Raw genomic sequence first — 19,052 nt, 5'->3', positions numbered from 1 at the left:
AAGGGGAATAAAGAGAGACCAGAAAAAGAATAGAAACGTAAAAATTAATGTTATTATAGAGGTTAAAAGACCGTCTATTTAGAGAGGAATGTGAATATGTTCAGAGAAGTGGAGGGACATAGAGGAGATGTGAAAAGCTTTAAGGATGGGAACAGGAGAAGAAAAGATCAGAAGTTCAGTTGAGCTAGATAAAAAACAAAAAGATAAGAAAGAAAGAAAAAGAGAAAGAAGACAAGAAAAGAAAGGAAAACTCTCATTCACGTATTACTAAAATAAAAATTATAAGATGAGAAAAAAAAAGTTACTGGAAAACAATTATTTTTTCAGAAGAGGCAAAAATTAAAGATTAATAAAAGTTTTAGAAGGGAAAAAATTTATATATATATGGTAACAAAAAACAAAAAACAAGCAAAAAAAAAGAAAAGAAGAAGAAGAAGAAAAAAAGAAAATAAAAAGAAAAAAAAGTCTTTTGATTTTTTTTTTGGGGGGGGGAGGAGTGGGAAGAATCCTGTATCTCCCTTTTGTCTGCAACCAGTCTCTTGTTGGAGTCTCTGGTCAGCTTGAGGTCCTGTGGCTTGATTGGTTTCTTAAGTCGGTTGGTTGGAAGAGGCAGAAAAATGCTCTGCTTTACCCAAGATTTTGAGATCCCCCTCCCAGGTTATTTTTCTGGGAGGGTGGTCTGCTTTGAGAGTCACAAAAGAGGGGGATGTGGTGATGAGGCTAGGTTCTGGGTAGAGTTGAGGCCTTTCAACAAACAGTAGCTTTTCCCTGGGGCTATTTTGTGATAAAGCTCACAGCGCCCAGCCTGGAGCCATTCTCCAGGTTTCTGTTTTTCAATTGATTGTGGTGGCTGCTAGAGGGAGGGGCAGCCTCTGGCTCTGGTTACCCAGTGAGGCAAGGCACTCCGATGGCTGGCGCCTGAGCTGGGTGACTTTTCCCTGGATGGAGCTGAGTCTGGCAGGTCACTTCACCGTTAAGTTCTTGTGACCTGCTAAATGACTCATTTTATTCCAAGGCCTGAGCTTCAGCTAGCAGCTCCTCCGAGCTTTGTCGGTATCCAAGATGGAGATCACCGGTGCTGGGGGGGGAGGGGTGGCCTTCCCTCCTCTGCTCCCTGAGAAGGAGTGAGGACGTCGGGCTTGTACTCACGCCGAGTCTTGGATCCTGGGTCGTCTCTGGTCTGCAAACAGCAGGATGAAGATGTTCGCTCCTTGTCGGTTCTTGTTGGTGTTGAGTAGAATCCGCTCGTCCGCTGCCTCTGGCTCCTTTGTCCCCGACTCTCTGTGTCTCAGGTATGACTCTGCGGTCGCCGCCACGGCCCCGCCGCCACCGGAGCGGCAGCTGGTGCGTTTCCTTGGCTTCCCCTCTCTTGTCTAACTCTCTGTCCTGTGATGACACACTTGGTGTGATTCTCTGGCTTAGGACTGTTCACTGGAACTCTAAAACTCCTTTCTATGCGAGAGCTTGTTCAGATTCCAGCTTCTCCTCCGCCATCTTCCCGGAACTCCCCCATTGAACTTTTAAGACTCAAATTGTAACAGGCAGCCTCTCCTTCCAAGGCACAATTAAAAATTATTATAACATGATGATATCGGAATAAGAAGGATAGAAATGCAGTTTCCTTCCTGCTGACAATCCTGATGAGCTGTTTCCTGCCATTCTGCTGCATTTTTCTTTGCAGAGTTTGGGGCTGAATGAGGTGGATTAGGTGGGGGAGAATTACATTTCAGATGAGGACAGCCTTGTTATGATAGCTTTCTTCCCATCAGCAGCCACGGTAGAATAAGCTATATGACTTACTATGCAAGTATCTTTTCGAGCTTCTCCAGGATCTTCCCAAACCATGGCCTGGCCTTTGAGGAACAAGAGAACTGTCTTTCAGTAATTCTCTGGTTACAACCTTTGATAGACTAATTTCAGACCCTGACTTCTCCAGTACAGTGTCCTGAGTTGTAAGTCCTAAGAGAGTGGTGATGTCCTTTAGCCCTTGGACTGCTTTTAAAGGAAAATAAACTTGATCATGTTCAAAGTAGAAATTTTTTTTTGTTATTACCTTGGTGACCCTAAATTAACTTCTATTTTCTCATTTCAGAGAAAAACAATGACTTAATTAACTCATGTAACAGATATATTAAGGTCCTACTGTGAGCAGAAAGTAACTGCTTTAAATACTGTGCATTCAACAGTGAACAAAACAGATAAATACACCCTGTCTTCATGGGGCATAAAAATCTAGAGGAATGAGATAGGAAAATAAAGCTTAAAGGGAGATAGAAGTGCTAGAAATACTGTGTTTTAAATCTGATAGGCAGGATTGTGTCACTAAAATGAATGAAGAACTGAAGGAAGTGTCTGGAGAAGGACTCTCTGAACAAGGGCAACAGCAAGCACAAGGGGTCTAATTTGTTGGTGTCTTGTTACTTGTGTATCTTTTTGTAAGAATTTTATGTATCTGTGTGTGCCTCATATATCCTTAACAAATTTATACAAATGCCATCACTAAAATACATAGTTTCTATTACCCAAATTTAAGTGTCTTAGAGGTCTTTCCAGACCCAGGCTGATCTTCTTTCCTTTCAAGGTAACTGATTATGTTTTGTGTAGTGAGTGTACTACATTCATTAGACCAGTCCCCTCTGATGGGCAAGACAAGGCTATTTCATAGTTCAGCTCCAGTCCAAGATTGCAGAAGTATTTCCCTTGCCTGTGTCTCTTCTCTCGTCTTCTGGCTCCTGTATCAGACATACATTTGTATAGAAGCTTCTTTCTTGCCAGTGTCCATGTCATGTCTGCTCTTTTTCTTTCCTCTTTCCTATTACAGTTTTCTTTCTTCTTTCCTGTTACAGTTCTCTCTCCTCTTTCCTGTTACAGTTCTCATTCTTCTTTCCTGTTACAGTTTCTCCTTGGACCTCAATGCAGTGTCAGACTATTGCTGACAGCTGCTGTCCTGTCAGTGTTGATTGGCTCACTGATGTGGATATAGAGGGAAACTCTGCAAGAGGATATAGACATCTGTTTTGATGGCATGCCACTGACTGCCTTGGTGTCCATTTCTGAGATTGAATCAGAAAATGCCTCAGCGGCTCTGGCCAGGACTGTCTCATTCTGGCCTCTAGTGGCCAGCACTATGTTTGCATCTAGGCTGGCTACATTGACGAAGCTGCCTCAGTGAGAACCACTGTATAGCTGCCACTACTGTCCCTGCTTCTAAAATACAGAACTCCATGATCATTTCTCCAGTAGGAAAAGAAAACTGACCTTGTTAGTATCTTTGAAGTTAAGTGCTTTTAATTTTTGTGGTAATGGCAATTGACCCAGGCCCTGCATGTGCTTGTAGGTCAAGCCATTAAGCCATGTTTCTGTCTCTTAAGTAGTGCTGCTGCTTCTACTTCTGCCACTGCTTTTGTTCTTCTTGTTCTTGTTCTTCTTCCTCTTTCTCCTCCTCCACCTCCTCCTCTTCTTTTTCCTCCTCCTCCTTTCTCTTTTGTCCTTCCTTTGGTCTTCCTTCTTCCTTCATCTTGCCTGGATACTGTCTCTTAGCTTTTGTGCTAAGAGCACAATCTGCCACTTGAGCCACACCTCCATGTCTGGCTTTTGGGTGGCTAATTAGAGAAAAGAGTTCCAAGGACTTTCCTCACCAGGGTGGCTTCAAACCATGATCCTTAGATCTCAGCCTCCTGAGTAGCTAGAATTACAGATGTCACCCACCGGTGCCTAGGTTTTTAAAAGTGCTTTAAAAGTATTTTTGGCTGGGTGCTAGTGGCTCATGCCTCACTATTCAGGAGGCTAAGATCAGAGGATCATGATTCAAAGCCAGGCTTTGAAAAGACTTTTAGCTCCAGCAAACCAGCAAAAACAGGAAAGTGAAGGTATGGCTTCAGTGGTAGAGTGAAAAAAAAGGCAAAAAATGCAAGCTAGGATGTGAAGCCTTGAATTACAGCCCCAGCACATACAGAATTGATTTTATCAGCATGTACTAGTTTTACTGAAGGAGTTTCAGGGTGCCATTTCCATTTCCAAGATACATTTGCAATGTATCTGGATTAGACTCACTCCATCACTTTTTCATCCCCCCCCCGTGTGTGTGTGTGTGTGTGTGTGTGTGTGCGCGCGCGCGCGCGCATGCGTGTGCATGCGTGCGCGTGCATATGTGCATGCATGGGCATGCAATTGTGTATGTGTGCCAATCCTGGGACTTGAACTCAGAGACTGAGCACTGTCTGTGAGCTTTTGTGCTCAAATCTAGTGTCCTACCACTTGAGACACAGCTCTACTTAGGGGATTTTGGGGTTAATTTTAGATAAAAGTCCCATAGACTTTTCTTGCCCAGGTTGGCTTTGAACTGTGACTCTCAGAGCTTAACTTCTTTCCTCACTTCTTAAAAAAAGTTTAACTGGTCTCCTATTTTCATACAAGAATCTAAAGTACTTTGACCATATTCACCCTCACCTTTCCCACTGGTACCCATACCTGAGAACAGCCTATTTTACATTTCTGTCATCCATTTTGTTAAAAGTATATATTGATTGTTCTGTACTGTAATCAGATTAACCCCTTTTGTTGGTCTATCTTTCCCATCCCCAAGCTCCTATTATTTGATAGCTTTCAATGAATTTCATTATGCCATTTTAATTTACAGATATCAATGTAGTTCCATATGATTCAACCTCATGCATTTTGCCTCTCCTTCTAATCCCTTAAAAGTTCTATTCTCATAAACATGCTTCTCTCTCTGCATGTGTTTATACATACATATGTCATAAAATTATGCATATACTTATTCATATCTTTATCTTTTAAGTCTAAAGTGCGTTTTAAAGTTCTAGATGTGGGAAGAAATGAAATGCCTCCTCAACCTCCCTGTTCCTCATGTGTAGCCTAGATGTACCCTGAGCTAAACTTTTACCAAACTTGGGAATACCTTGTATCTTCTTTTGTAGAAGGGCTTGGGAATATTTATTGGTAGCAATTAACAACAAAAGCAATGAGGATGAAAACATGCCATTGCTTATCAGAATCATTGAGCAGCATCTTAACTCTATACAGATCATCTTTTGTGGCTTTTATTGTCTAAATGGTTAAGATTTTATTTATATATTATATATCTTATATTACTTATGTTATGTACATTATGTAATATATTATTACAATATAATATTATTATATTGCATTTTCTCTAAGCTTATCCTTTTTCTTTCCTTTTCTTCTTTTTTGTTTGAGACTATTACTCAAACTTGGTACTTGATGTTTTTACAAATTGTCTGGTGCTCTTCAACCAACCCATGCCTGCACCTCCTAAGCTTATCCCTTTTCTACACACATTTAAACTCCTGCTATACTTCACCCATCTAGTCTTTGTTACCTTCCTCTTGGCCTGCTCAACATGTCAGTGTACTCTGTAGACTGACCAGCTGGAAGCAGAACCTGGTAATTCTGAAGGATGAATTACCTCAATGAATTAGTCTTAAATGCAAGGAGTAAATCTAAAGGCTGTTTGTCTGAACTAAGGGCTTGGTGACCTGAGTTCTTTTACCATCTGAATGGAGTATATGTTTTATAGAATCGATGGATCAGTAAAATTAGAGTGAAATTGATGGATCAACCAAACCAAAAGCATTTCTGTTTACTTGTGCATAACACCAAAGACTTTAAGGGAGGGTCCAGAAAGGAAAAGATATATATTTGGAAGCTTGGTAGTAAATTCTGCTAGAGTTTTATCACACAACTTTTAACAGCAGTACTTTTGTTCTGACAGTGATCAGCATTCAGCATGCCTGTGAGACTCTTCTTGGAGAATCTGTCCATTTATCAAACTATTTTCTAAGCACAGCTCTGGTCATTCATAGGTGATGGCTTAGAAGTGTGGAAGTTCCTTTGAATGCTTTAGAAACCAAGGCTGATGAATTTCAGTGGGCAGAGCTACATATCAGTCTTACTGTTGGAGATCTGGATGCTTTAGTTTTATTAGCCTAATTGTACCTGCAGGTGAATGTTTCTTTTGCTTGCCTAGTTTACTTTTTTGAGGAAATGCATCTCTGTTTTTGTTTTATTCCTTTCTCAATTGAGTATATTCTGATACCAAAGGTTGGCCCATCATTCAGGGCTACCCAATCAAAGCTACATTCGCACATACCTTTAAACTGAGTAGATGCTAAGCAAAACTCATGTCTGTGCTAAAGTAGTGATTCAATAAATGGTAGTCATTTCTTGTCCTTAGGAGCACTTCTCATAACAGCACAAGAAATAAAACAAGACATATATCCATTTACTCATTACATGTATAAATAATTCATGATATTCATTTCATTCCATAAAAATTAATGAAGTACTAACACATGTGATAGCATGAGTGAACCCTGAAAATATATGAAGTTCACAAAAGGCCCTATCTTACATGATTCCTCTTACCTAAAATGTCTAGAACAGGAAAATTCATAAAGAAAGCAGTTGCCTTGTTTTGAGGGGAATATAAGGGATATAAGTACTGCTAAAGGACAAAGAGTGTATATTGGGGCATGTGATTCAGGCCTATAACCCTAACTACTCAGGAGGCTGAGATCCAAGGATCGTTATTCCAGCCTGGGAAAAAAAGTCTGTGAGACTCTTGTCTCAAATTAACAAGCTTAAAGTAGGAAATAGTATGGCCTAAGTGGTAGAGAAACTAGCCTTGAGCAAAAAGCTGAGAGACAGCCTCCAGACCTTGAGTTCAAGCCCCAGTAGTGGTACACACATAAACACATGCATGCACACAAGATGTTTTAAAACTGGTTATGTTAGTGGCTCATAACTAAAATGTTAACCTCTTCCAAACTGTTCAGGGATGAGTTATGTGCTATATAAAGTATATCCCAATAAGGGTGTTATAAAGGAAAATTTCAGTAGGGCTTATATCCAATATTTAAAGGCTTATTTTAAACTGTTGGTGCCTCTAACATCCCATTAGCTTTCAGAGAAATCCTGGAAAAAAGTAGATAGACCCACGTTTGAGAAAATAAGATCCAAAGAGTTTTAAGTGATTTTCATTCTGTAGAAATTAAAATTTTAGAGCTAGGATATGTTGAGAGAACCTTGGAGTGTAGATACTCTGTGAAGTCGTTCATTGTTATTTTCACAATAGTTTTATTGTTGTGAAACTTTTTTTTAAATTGGTCATGGGGCTTGAACTCTGGGCCTGGGAGATGTCCCTCAGCTCTTCAACTCAAGGCTATCACTCTACCATTTGAACCACAGTGTCACTTCCGGTTTTCTGGTGGTTTATTGTAGATAAGAGTCTCACGGACTTTCTTGTCTTTTGAACCATGATCCTCAAATCTCAGCCTACTGAGTAGCTAGGATTATAGGCCTGAGCCACTGGTGCCTGGCTGAAACTGGAGTTTTAAATACAGGCACAAGCTCTAGGAGATTCAAATGGTCACCTACTTATGTAGGTCAGACAAAGAGATGGTAATGAAGAACAAAGAAAGATTTAATTTATAGCATAGACAGCTACAGAAAGAGCACTTTACTTCATCAGAGTATAGATATGAATTACAGATATAAAGAACTAAATGTATGGGAAAGAGGTCTGCATAAACAGTCCCAGTTACAGACATTACCCAGTGGTCAGAAGTGATCTGCCAGTTTATTGTCTCAGGATTGCTCAGGTGGGACATTATTGTAATAAGAGTCATTGATGCTGGGTGGTCTGGTCCTTCCTGGATTCCAAGATAGCTGCAAAGTTACTGCCGGAGAGAAAGATTTAAGGCAAAAAACAGATGCAAAAGGAAAGCTAGGATGCTTAGCTTTTCTCTTGCTTTTAGTCAATTCATGGGCTCAAGTAAATAGTTTAAAAAAGATTTAAGCACCTATCCCAGTTGATGTTTGAGGTTATATAACTATTTAATTTACTTTAATGGCTTTACTCTGTGAAAAATAAATAACTGATATTATGATATATATATAGGCACTGTTTGAATCCCTTCCACTATATTAATACAGTAAACTTTTAGAACATCCCTCTGAAAGAAGTGCTATTTTTGACCCTATTTCTGATAGAGGAAAGAAAGCAGGGAAATTAACTTTCCCAATCATACAGCTATGTAATACGTGGCAAAGCTAGGATTTGAACCCAGTTCTTACTGCTCCATTTACAAAGAACTTTTCTTTCTTTAATGCTGTACCCTGTAGAAAGAGACAAAGAGAGCTGCTCTGTTTGTTCAGTTGGGTAGAAATCTGTTATTAGAGTTCCATCTGAGTGTTTCCCACAGTTGTCCCTTGCAATTAGAATTGTAAGAAGAGCAGGTGGCAGGAGCAGCGGTGGAACTTTCATGGTCTCCACACCTGGTGAAGCCGGGTTTCCAACCCAGCATAGCTGTCTCCAGAAAGCAAGACTCAAGTTCTAGCAGCATTATATTGTGCAATGGTAGCATTGTAGTGCTACCAGAAACTGAGTCTTGTTTTGTGGATGCTACCAGAACCTGAGTCTTGCTTTCTGGAGACAGCTGCCACCTTTAAAGTTCTGCACTCATGCTCTCACCCCATTATGTAACTTACAAATGAGTCACAAGCCCATTCAAGAGCAGAATTCAGTTCCATGTCAACAAAAGTTCTACAAGAAGATATGTGGTAGGAAAGTGCATGGCTACTATTTTAGGAAAACACCTTCTACCACAGGCACCCTCTTCTAATATTCAATATTAAATAGAGTCAATATTTAGAGATGCTTCTAAATGGAAGGATGGATTAAAAAAGAATCTTCACAAACTCTGGAGATGATATAGAATTTGGTATGGAGTTGGTAACAGTTCTTAAAATTCTGTAATCTAGGGCTGGGAAGGTGGCTCAGTGGTAGAGTGCTTGCCTTATAGGCATTAGGCCATGGGTTCAATTCCTCAGCACCACACAAGCAGAAAAATCTGGAAGTGGTGAGTGTCTCAAGTGGTAGAGCGCTAGCCTTGAGCTGAAGAGCAGAGGGACAGCATTCAGGCTCAGAGATCAAGCCCCATGATCAAAACAAAAAAAATCTGTAATATAGTTTGTACCCCCTTTTGTTTGAAAGCTAAACCATATTTTGTGGCTTAAGGAAAATTAATGTTTAATTATCCAAAATCAATATTGTCAACTGAGCCAGATTGTGTGAAGTACTTGGCTTTATTGGTTTGTGTGCTTTTATTAGCTATATTAAAGTTTGAACATAGAGCCTTGTGCTTGCTAGGCAGGTGCTTTAGCTATCACTTAAATTGCATTCCATTCCTTTTTGCTTTATGTGATTGTTTACTTTATTTCCCAGAATGGCCCCAAATCATGATTCTCTGGACTATCTGGAATTGTAGGTGTGAGCCACTGTCTCCAGCCTGGGTGGGTGCAGTTTGATATTTATATATCTAGAGAAGATTCAAAAGTGATTCACTGTAATCCAAAATGATCCTGGAAAATATTCCTCAGCAAGATGATCTCTTAGCAAACTGAATAACTTCCTGTCTGTGTGGACATATTTAGAGAGACATATTAATACATTTTTCCATTTTCTGAGATTCTGGTTCCAACCTAAAGAGCTTTCATCTGAGCTCTTAGAAGAGGTTTTTCTTTGTTGTTGTTTTTAATATACTATATGATTTTTTGTTTCTTTTGTATGTTCTCCCCCCTGTGGTATATTCCCTGTTGTCACTGTATTTGATTTTGGTACCCTTGTATTGCATAAACATTTATTTAAATTAGGGAAGGGAAGGAGAACAACAAAATGGTGAGACAAAGACAAGAGGGAAACCAATGCAACAGTAATATACACAAAACAATATGTTGGAAATTATCAATTCAAAATGAAGTGGTGGGGGAGAGAAAGCAGGAGGAAAATGAGGGAAGGGGTAACAAGTTTGACAAGAAATGTACTTATTGGGGCTGGGAAGGTAGCTCAGTGGTAGAGTGCTTGCCTTGCATGCATGAGGCCTTGGGTTCGATTCCTCAGCACCACATAAGCATAAAAAGCTGAAGTGGTGCTGTGGCTCAAGTGGTAGAGCATAGCCTTGAGCTGAAGAGCTGAGGGACAGTGCCCAGGCCCAGAGTTCAGGCCCCACAACCTATGAAAAAAATGTACTTACTAACTGTAACCCCTCTGTACAGCACCTTGACAATAACCAAAAAAAAAAAAAAAAGGAAAAAGGAAAACATAGCATGTGCTGAATGCCAGAGGCTTGTAATCCTAGCTACTCAGGATACTGAGATCTGAGGATTGCAGTTCAAAGCCAGCTCTGGTTGGAAAGTACATGAAACTCATCTCCAATTAATTACCACCACCGCCACCCCCAATAAAAGGCTGGAAGTGGAGTTGGGGATTCAAGTGGTAAAATTCTAGCCTTGCAAAAATGTTCAGGGACAGCTCCCAGGCCTTGACTTCAAGGTCCAGGACTGGACACTCACACACACACACACACACACACACACACACACACACACACACACACACACACACACACACACACACACACACGTGTACCAGGTCTTCCGTGTTAGTCCTTTTGAGTAAATGTTTGTCAATCCAATAAGACCCTCTTGTTTCTAACAACTTACCACATGACCCTTTTTCTTCTGTCTATACAAAATCTATTTATTCTTCTGTCTATACAAAATCTATTTTCTCCGTATCAGTGGCATTTAAGAATGCTATTTGAAGTATTGTATATATATGTACTTTTATTCAGTTATTTTGAATTTTATGTAAATTTTAGGTTCATCAAATTGAGAAGTATCATTGTTCTGATTACTATAGTTTTGTAGTATGTTTTGAAATCCAACTTTGTTCTTGTTTTTCATATTGTGCTGGATATTTTGACTCAATATAAACTTTACAATCAGTTTGTAGCTATCCACAAAATAACATGGTAGGATTTTTAGACTGACTCAAATGAAAAAAAAAGTTAGGAAAGAATGGTAATGAACATGGAATACCTCTCTGATTTCTTTAATAAGTTTAGTTTTATTGTTTTCTTTATAGAGACTATGTATATATCTTATTAAGTGTATACCTAAGTGTTTCTTTCAGATGGGGATGATAATGGTATTGTGTTACTAATCTCAAATCTTATTCATCATTGATACATAAACAAGAAATTGACATTTACATATTAACTGTATCCTGCAACTTTCCTGTAATTATTAATTTAGGAAGATTATTTAGTTTTTATTGTTCATTCTTTTGTATTTTCTGCATAGATGATCAAATTATCTGTGAACTTAAATAGCTACTCTTTCCTTCCCAATAGATATACTATTAATTTACTTTTCCAGCCATATACATTAGGATTTTTAATGCAATGCTGAAAAGTTATAGTGAGATAGACCCCCTTTATTTTGTCCCTGATCTTAGTGGAAAAGCTTCAAGTATAATATTAGGCATAGATTTTTGTAATATACATATTACTTCCTAAATTGAGGACATTTTCACTGTTTATTTATTGGGTTGTATTATCATGAATGAGTGTTGGATTTTGTCAAATTTTTGTCTGCCTCTGATGATATGTGGCAAAAGTGTTCTCCCATCCTGTATGCTGTGTCTTTGGTCTAGTAACTTTTTTTCGGTGCAGAGATTTGATGCAATCATATTTGTCAATCCTTGCTCTTATTTGCTGAACTACTTGACTTGTATTATGAAGTTATTGCCTGTGTGTATATGTTCCAGTATTTCCCCCATTTTTCACCCTCCTTCCCTCCTCCCTTCCTCCCATTATTCCTTCCCTTTCCTTCCTTCTCCCCTTCATTCTCCCTCTCCCTTTCTTCCTCTCTCCTCCCCTCCCTTCTCTGAAATCTCCAAGTTGGCCTTTCTTCTAGATAATAGGATGATTTTAGCCCCCCTAATTATTCTCTTACATATTGAAGCAATATCCCCCAATGGCCATTGGATAAAACATACTCAGGATGGTATACAATTTGTTTAAATGGCTAAATTCTCAACAATTTAATCCACAGAACTGACATAGATGTTTCTTTGCCCCTATGTAATAATGCCTCTCATTACAGTTCCTCTTTCTTTATGAAGTAAAATTTATATTTGGTGAAATACACATAAATGTGGAATTGATTGAGTTTTGATGTATTTGTACACCTGTGTGGCTCCATTGCCTCTAGATAGAGAGCATTACAACCAGTACAACCATAACAAACAGTACAAGCTGCCTTGGACGTCATGCTCAGTCCCCAGCTGGAAACCTTTGCTCTAAGTTTTCACACTATGAATTATTTTTGCCTTACTGGCAAATAACATTTTTAAGGTTACAAAATATTTTGAGATTACATTTGGAAATGTTAAAGTATATAAACCGTTTCTACAGGTATCATTTTATTTAAGTATTATTTTCTCAGTTAAGTAAAAGTGCTTTATAAGTATAATTTTAATGGTCATGTTGGCTGTTTGGCCAAACACTTATGGGGCATGAATGACTTCCTTCTCCTGATGGAATCTATAGCCTCAGAAGGGGAGCTGGCACCAGTAAACCATCCTGTAAGAAGAATTGCAGCCTGTGTCTACACAGAACATGCTGGTTTTAATTGTCGGATCATTTTTTTCCTCCTTCTTTGGCTCATCTGTTTACATAAAGTATGTCAGCCCTCTGATATAACCAACAACCTGTTTCTGTTTTGTAGTGCGCCAATCATACTGTAGAATTGTATTAAGAGTTTCCCGCGATGTGTAATAATTTGTTGTAAGATGCTATGATGTATACAAAGTCCTTGCCTTCCCTAAAAAAGTGTATAAAAAGTACTATAATCATGGGCTCGAGACCTCCCAGCATCATGGGCTGCTGCCACATACATGGGGGGACCAAGCTCGAGCTTGCAATAAAGACTCCTTTGCTTTTACATTGGTGACAGTCTCTGATGGTATTTTGGGTAAGGATTTCCGAATTCAGTTTTACAGTTATTTTATGGAAACTCTAAGGAAATACTACTTAAAACCAATAACTAATAGATGTCTAAAGCAAAATGTCTAAAGATCAATAATCTCTCCTTCCCTTTCTTCCTTTCCCTCTTTCCCTTCCTTCTGATCATTCTGACCAAATATTCCCACCAAGATTTCACTATATTTGGAGGATTTTTCCTTGACACAATTAGAAATGTCATCCTGATCTTGTTTCTGAAGGGTGTTTTAATCTCATTAATTAAGCAACCTCTACTGTTCAGTAAAGCTCTCTTGAGAGTGAAGGGTATTTGATTAGTGTAATTCCCTAATTGTACCAGACTCTTATCAGAAAGCATCACAACATGCATTGCCTCACCCTCAGGATCCCATTGCATAGCATAAAGCTATTTCAACAAGAATTTGATCAACCTGTGCCAATATTAGCCTGCAGATATTTGGAACTAGAGAAAAGATCAAGTCAGTTCAGCAATCCTGGAATTTAAGGAAAAGATTCATAATAGTATAAATACATATCATATGTGAATTTGGGTTTCTGTATTATTACTCTCCTACAGTGATTGACAATTTTAATACTTCTTTTTCCTGTGCATCTCACCTTGCTTTTAAAGGGTTTATTATGTGAATACTGTATTCATGCACAGACAAAAAGTATTGTACAGTGTTTTTTTTGGGGGGGGGTGGGATTTTGTTTTTTGTTTTGGGATTTTTTGTCAGTCCTAGGCTTGAATTCTGGGCCTGGCCACTGTCCCTAAGCTTCTTTTTGCTCAAGGCAAATGCTCTACCATTTGAGCCATAGCACCACTTCTGGTGGCCGCCTCCTCCTCCTCCTCCTCCTCCTCCTCCTCCTCCTCCTCCTCCTCCTCCTCCTCCTCCTCCTCCTCCTCCTCCTTCTCTTCCTCCTCTTCCACTTCATCCTCATCCTCCTCTTCCTCCTCATCCTTCTCCTTACAGAGTTTCCTGCCTGGGCTGGCTTGGAACTGTGATCCTCAGATCTCAGCCTCCTGGACAGGGAGGATTACAGGTGTGAGCCACTGGTACCCAGCTGTAGTTTTTAATGGATTCATCTTCAAGCCTCAGTTATTATCAGTATTTCTATCTTGTGTCATCAATGCTTTTAGCCATTATTTTACCCATAAACACTTCAGTTAACCTTATGATATGAAAACAACTAAAGTAAGTACTAACACATGGAAGTACTAACGTATCGTATTTTATTAGGTTATCTGCTCACAATTAATTATCTGCTCACAATTGAGCAGATTTTTTTAAAGAAAAAGTTGTGTTTTCAAGTGATTTGTGTTTTCAAGTTGTGTGGCAAGTGATTTCTACAACTTCATTATGCTATATGTATGTCCATATCAAGTGAAAAATTATGTCCTTGGGTACTATACTTTAGTTACTAGAAGAAGCTCTCTTCTTTAGTTTTTGTCCTCTCTGTAGACCAATTAAAAGAGGTTGAAGGTGGCCAGAAGGAAGTGATCACTATAGATGTATATTAAAGATGACGTTTTATGGGGCTTGAACTCTGGGCCTGGGCGCTGATCCTCAGCTCTTCAGCTCAAGGCAAGCTCTCTACCACTTGAGCCAGAGTGACACTTCTGGTTTCCTGGTGGATTATTGGAGATAATAGTCTCACAGACTTTCCTTCCCAGGTTGGCTTTGAACTGCGATCCCCAGATCTCAGCTTCTTGAGAAGCTAGGATGACAGGCATGAGCCACCGGTGCTTGGCTCAAAGACGACTTTTTATTCTGACGGTTTGGTACTTGAGACCTTGTTGATCTGGAGAGAATGTCCTTTCCAGGGATTACCAGACTTTAGGCCACTACCCATCTGCTGGGGAATGGTCTGAAATGTGAGGACCAAATAAAAGACTTACCACAACTAGTCGGGGTCTATGCTGTAGAGACTGTTAGAATTATTCTAAATCTGCTTTTTTTGCCTCAATGGTTCCTTCCATAAAATTCACTCTGTTGTCTCTTGCCTGTGTTTTCCCTTGGCTCTTGCTGCCTCCCGACCAAACTTTGTGCTCCCTGTATGTGTTCCCAGCTGGTAAGCATTAGTAACTAGCCCTACAATGAATGAATAAACAAAATGGAGCATATCCATACAATAAGATATTTAGCCATTGAAAGGAATGAAGTGCAGGTCTATGCTACACAGTGGATGAATCCTGAAAATAATTATGCTAAGTTAACATTATGCTAAGAAAAGGTCACACTAGTCATACTATTGTAGGACTCCATTCATAGGACATGCATACAGAGAAAGGAAGGAATTCATTTTGTTCAGGAGTTGAAGAGGAAGATGGAATGGAAAGTAATTTGCTAATGTGTGCAGGGCAGGATTTTCAAAATATTCTGGAATTAGTGGTGATGGTTGCACAACTTTGGGAATATCAATGTATTATATACTTTATTTTTAGCTCTTGGTGTTTTATTTTTCTCATATCAGCATATATTAATGTACACAATAATGGGTTACATAATGACATTTCATGCATGTACATAATGAACTTTGACCATATTCACCCCCATCATCATGTGGCCTCCTGCCACAGATCCCCTTTCTCTTCCCAAATAATGCCCTTCTACTTCTATATTTTTATCTTAAAATCTAGTTTTTCCTATGAGATAAAATATGCTTTTTTCCAAGTCTGACTTATTTTTATAACTATAATTATATTCAGGTCCACCCATTTTCCTGTAAATAACATTTTTTGTTCTTTATTATTGTGAATAATTCTCCTTGTGTTTAACATACACACACACAGACAACGACACACAAACACATACACACAACACATACAAACATTTTTTTACATCCCCACCAACATTCAGTTTTGTTTTATTTTGTTTTTTTGCATCTAGAATCTGCTGCTATTTGTGTGTGTTTTTCCCCCTTCTGATAATAGTAGTTTTGATGGGGATGAGATGGTATCTCAATGTAGATTTGATGACTAAAGATGCTGGATTTTAAAATGTATTTGTTGGATATTTGTATTTTTTATTTGCCAGTCCTAGCACTTGAACTCAGGGCCTGAGCACTGTCCCTGAGCTTCTTTTGCTCAAGGTTAGCGCTCTACCACTTAAACCACAGCACCACTTCCGGTTTTTTCTGTGTTTGTGGTACTAAGGAATCAAACCCAGGGCCTCATGCTTGGTAGGCAAGTACTCTACCACTGAGCCACATTCCCAGTCCCCCATTGTACTTTTGAGAACTTTTTGTTTCATTCATTTCACCATTTATTGATGGGATTTTTTGCTGTTTAATTTTTTATTTTGTTTATATTATGGATGAATCCCCTGCAGATCAATTAAACTACAGGAGCATTTTTCACTCATTTACTACAGATATATGCCTTGATACTTGTAGATCACTGGACCTGCAAATTTCTATTTAATTTGTAAATCAGACATATTTCTATTTCCATTTCCATTTTCTACACTACAATGCCACCCTTCCTTTTCTTTTTCTTTTTTCCAAGTGTCAGGATTTCAAATCAGAACCTAGCACTCAGCTAGCAGTCTACCATTTCTGTCAGTCCTCCAGACCGATTTTTCTGCTAAACATTTTGGGAATGGAGCCTCATATCCTTTTCTGCTTGGGCTGGCCTCAAAGTATGATTCCCTGAATCTCAGCCTCCTGAATAGCTAGAAATATAGATGTAAACCAACAGCTCCCAGCTCATCCTTTTCTCTAATTTATGCTGTTATCCGTTATTTCTTTCATAATTTATGCAGCAGTTTATAGCGGGTAAATTTGCAGTTGATAGAAGGTACAGTTGTCAGAGTCCAATAGATTTTTTTAAACAATTGTTATGCAGAAAGGGCCTACCATTTCATAAGTCATGCAATGAGTACATTTCTTCTCTTTGGGGAATGTCATCCTTCCCTTTCTTTTCCCTCAGTCCAATAGACTTTTACATAAGAAAGATAGTCAAAACAAATAGCAAGGAAGGTGTAGTAAGTTTACTTCATTGCTACATGAGTCTAATTTTAATTTGGGTCTAACTTGTGTCTAGATCCTACTACAAATGGCAATTGCCTTTCTGTTTTTGTCTGTCTTAGTGATTGCCTGTTTTGCTTCTTGCTATTGGTTTTACTATTCTCTATTTTTAAATTTTAGACAGGGTCTTTCTTTGTGGCTCAGCCTGGCCTCAAACTTAAGGGCATCTTGTCTCTGACTCCTGAATGCCAGAGTTGCAGGGGTACACTACTTAGTTCATCAGTTTCTGCTGTTTGTCTGCAAATAATCTGTATAAAGATGAGCATTATGATCCCTTTGATCTGCTGACTATACATATTTAAGCTTCCCCTTTAAAGCCTAGCTGAACTGTAATGGAGAGTGAATACAGAGTGTGCCTGTGACAGGTTATAAGTCACTGCGAGATGTAACTTCAGTTTGTGTCCTTTGAGACAAGAGCAGCTAGCTCCCCATCCTGACATGGAACTACAGAAACTTGTTATTCATTTGGAACCAGAGTTTTCGCTGAGTAGCCATGGCAGTGGGCTTCGTGAATTATTGATAAGTTTATTCCATTTTCCAATTAGGAAATTATCTTCATTTTCAAGATGGGTGGTGCCACATAACTGGCAAAGATTTCTAAGAATTGAACACTGCCAATTGGCAGAACAAAGATACTTTTCTCCATTCAGGCTTCCATCCTAAAGCCAAGATCACACTAATTAAGGTACGAGGACAGAATGCCTCCAGTCTTAAGAGTTTATTAGACCACATTTTCAATATCTTCCTGACAAGGAGATTCTCAGCTCTGTTTCCTGGTAACCATGGCAACATTCCCATTTCATTGGTCCTCCTGGCACTCTCATAGGATTATCTAGTGGATGCCTCCTCAGAGTCTTCCATTTATATTTTACTTCCTTGCCTTGAATAAAGCATTCAGTTGACTTAAATGTAAATTAATTCAGTTACAGCGCAGTTTTTAAGTCACCCAAACCAGTACTTCAGTAGTTCAATTTATGGAGAGGTGATTTAGTAGGTAAATATATGATAGGCACTCATGTGTTTCATTGCTTTACAACTCTTGAAATCACAGGTGCTCCTGAGTAGGGCTGGCCTAGTTTAGACCAACTCTATTATTAGAGGAAAGAAGGTTTCATTTTAACAGTGATGGGAAGTTCCACTGCTGGCTAACTTATTCTGAGAGAAATGCATTACATAAACATGAAACTTGCCCTCATGTAATCTTCCCCACATGAGTGGATCTGTTTTCTTAAAGTAATCCTTGTGCTCCTGAAACCACCCAATAGAAGTGTCTGCATTTTGTGGTGCAACCACAAGCATTTTTGTCAATATTTAGAGTGACCCAGAACTGAATAGGTACAGTGAGATAAAATCGGAGTCCTGTTTACTCATTTGCTAACAGACTGCTACAAATGAGAAGCACATGACGTTCTATGTGTGAAGTAATAAGACTTCTAACTAATAAAGCACCCAGGGTGGGGGAGAAACCATTTTATGTTTACATACATAATGGGAATTACTTTCATTTAATTTGAGAGGAAGAATTGATGTGGACTTTGGAGTACAATTCTCAGGTCCAAACCACACCTCTTTTATTAGCTGTATGACCTTGGTTAAATTATCTAAACTCCTCTGTGTCTCTGTTTCTTCATCAATAACTAGAGGAAAACACCAACACTAGGACCAGAAAGGGGATGAACTGGGGTAATATAGGAAAGGATTTAGGAGGTGAGTAGATAGAAACACACTGCTCAGGCTTCTTATTTGCTCATATTTCTATTAAATTTTTCTTTATTCCAAGAATTATGGATTAGTTATTACCAACAAACTCCTCTTACTGATTTAGGAAAAAATGCTTCTCTGCTCAATAATATTTTGAGAGCAGAAATATCATGATTACTGAATTTAAATCTATTTTGGAGAGTTCAGAATTTCCATAATTATGAAATTGTTAGTAAAGAAGACATTTTCAAAATTGATTCTATTGAATAATCATTGGAACCCAATGTTATACCAAGCTGAGTGCCAGTGGCTCATGCCAGTAATCCTAGCTATTCAAAAGGCTGAGATCTGAGGATCACAGTTTGAAGTTAACCCAATGGCATACCAGATATCAGTATTTATGGAGCCATATGGAGAATACTGTGAAATGTATAGCTCCTCTATAAATTCCAT

This window comes from Dipodomys merriami, unplaced genomic scaffold (assembly GCF_024711535.1).
Source record: "Dipodomys merriami isolate MVZ:Mamm:240054 unplaced genomic scaffold, mDipMer1.0.p SCAF_27, whole genome shotgun sequence".
NCBI lineage: Eukaryota > Metazoa > Chordata > Mammalia > Rodentia > Heteromyidae > Dipodomys > Dipodomys merriami.
The sequence above is the reverse complement of the archived record's forward strand: the minus strand, read 5'-3'. Positions refer to the sequence as shown.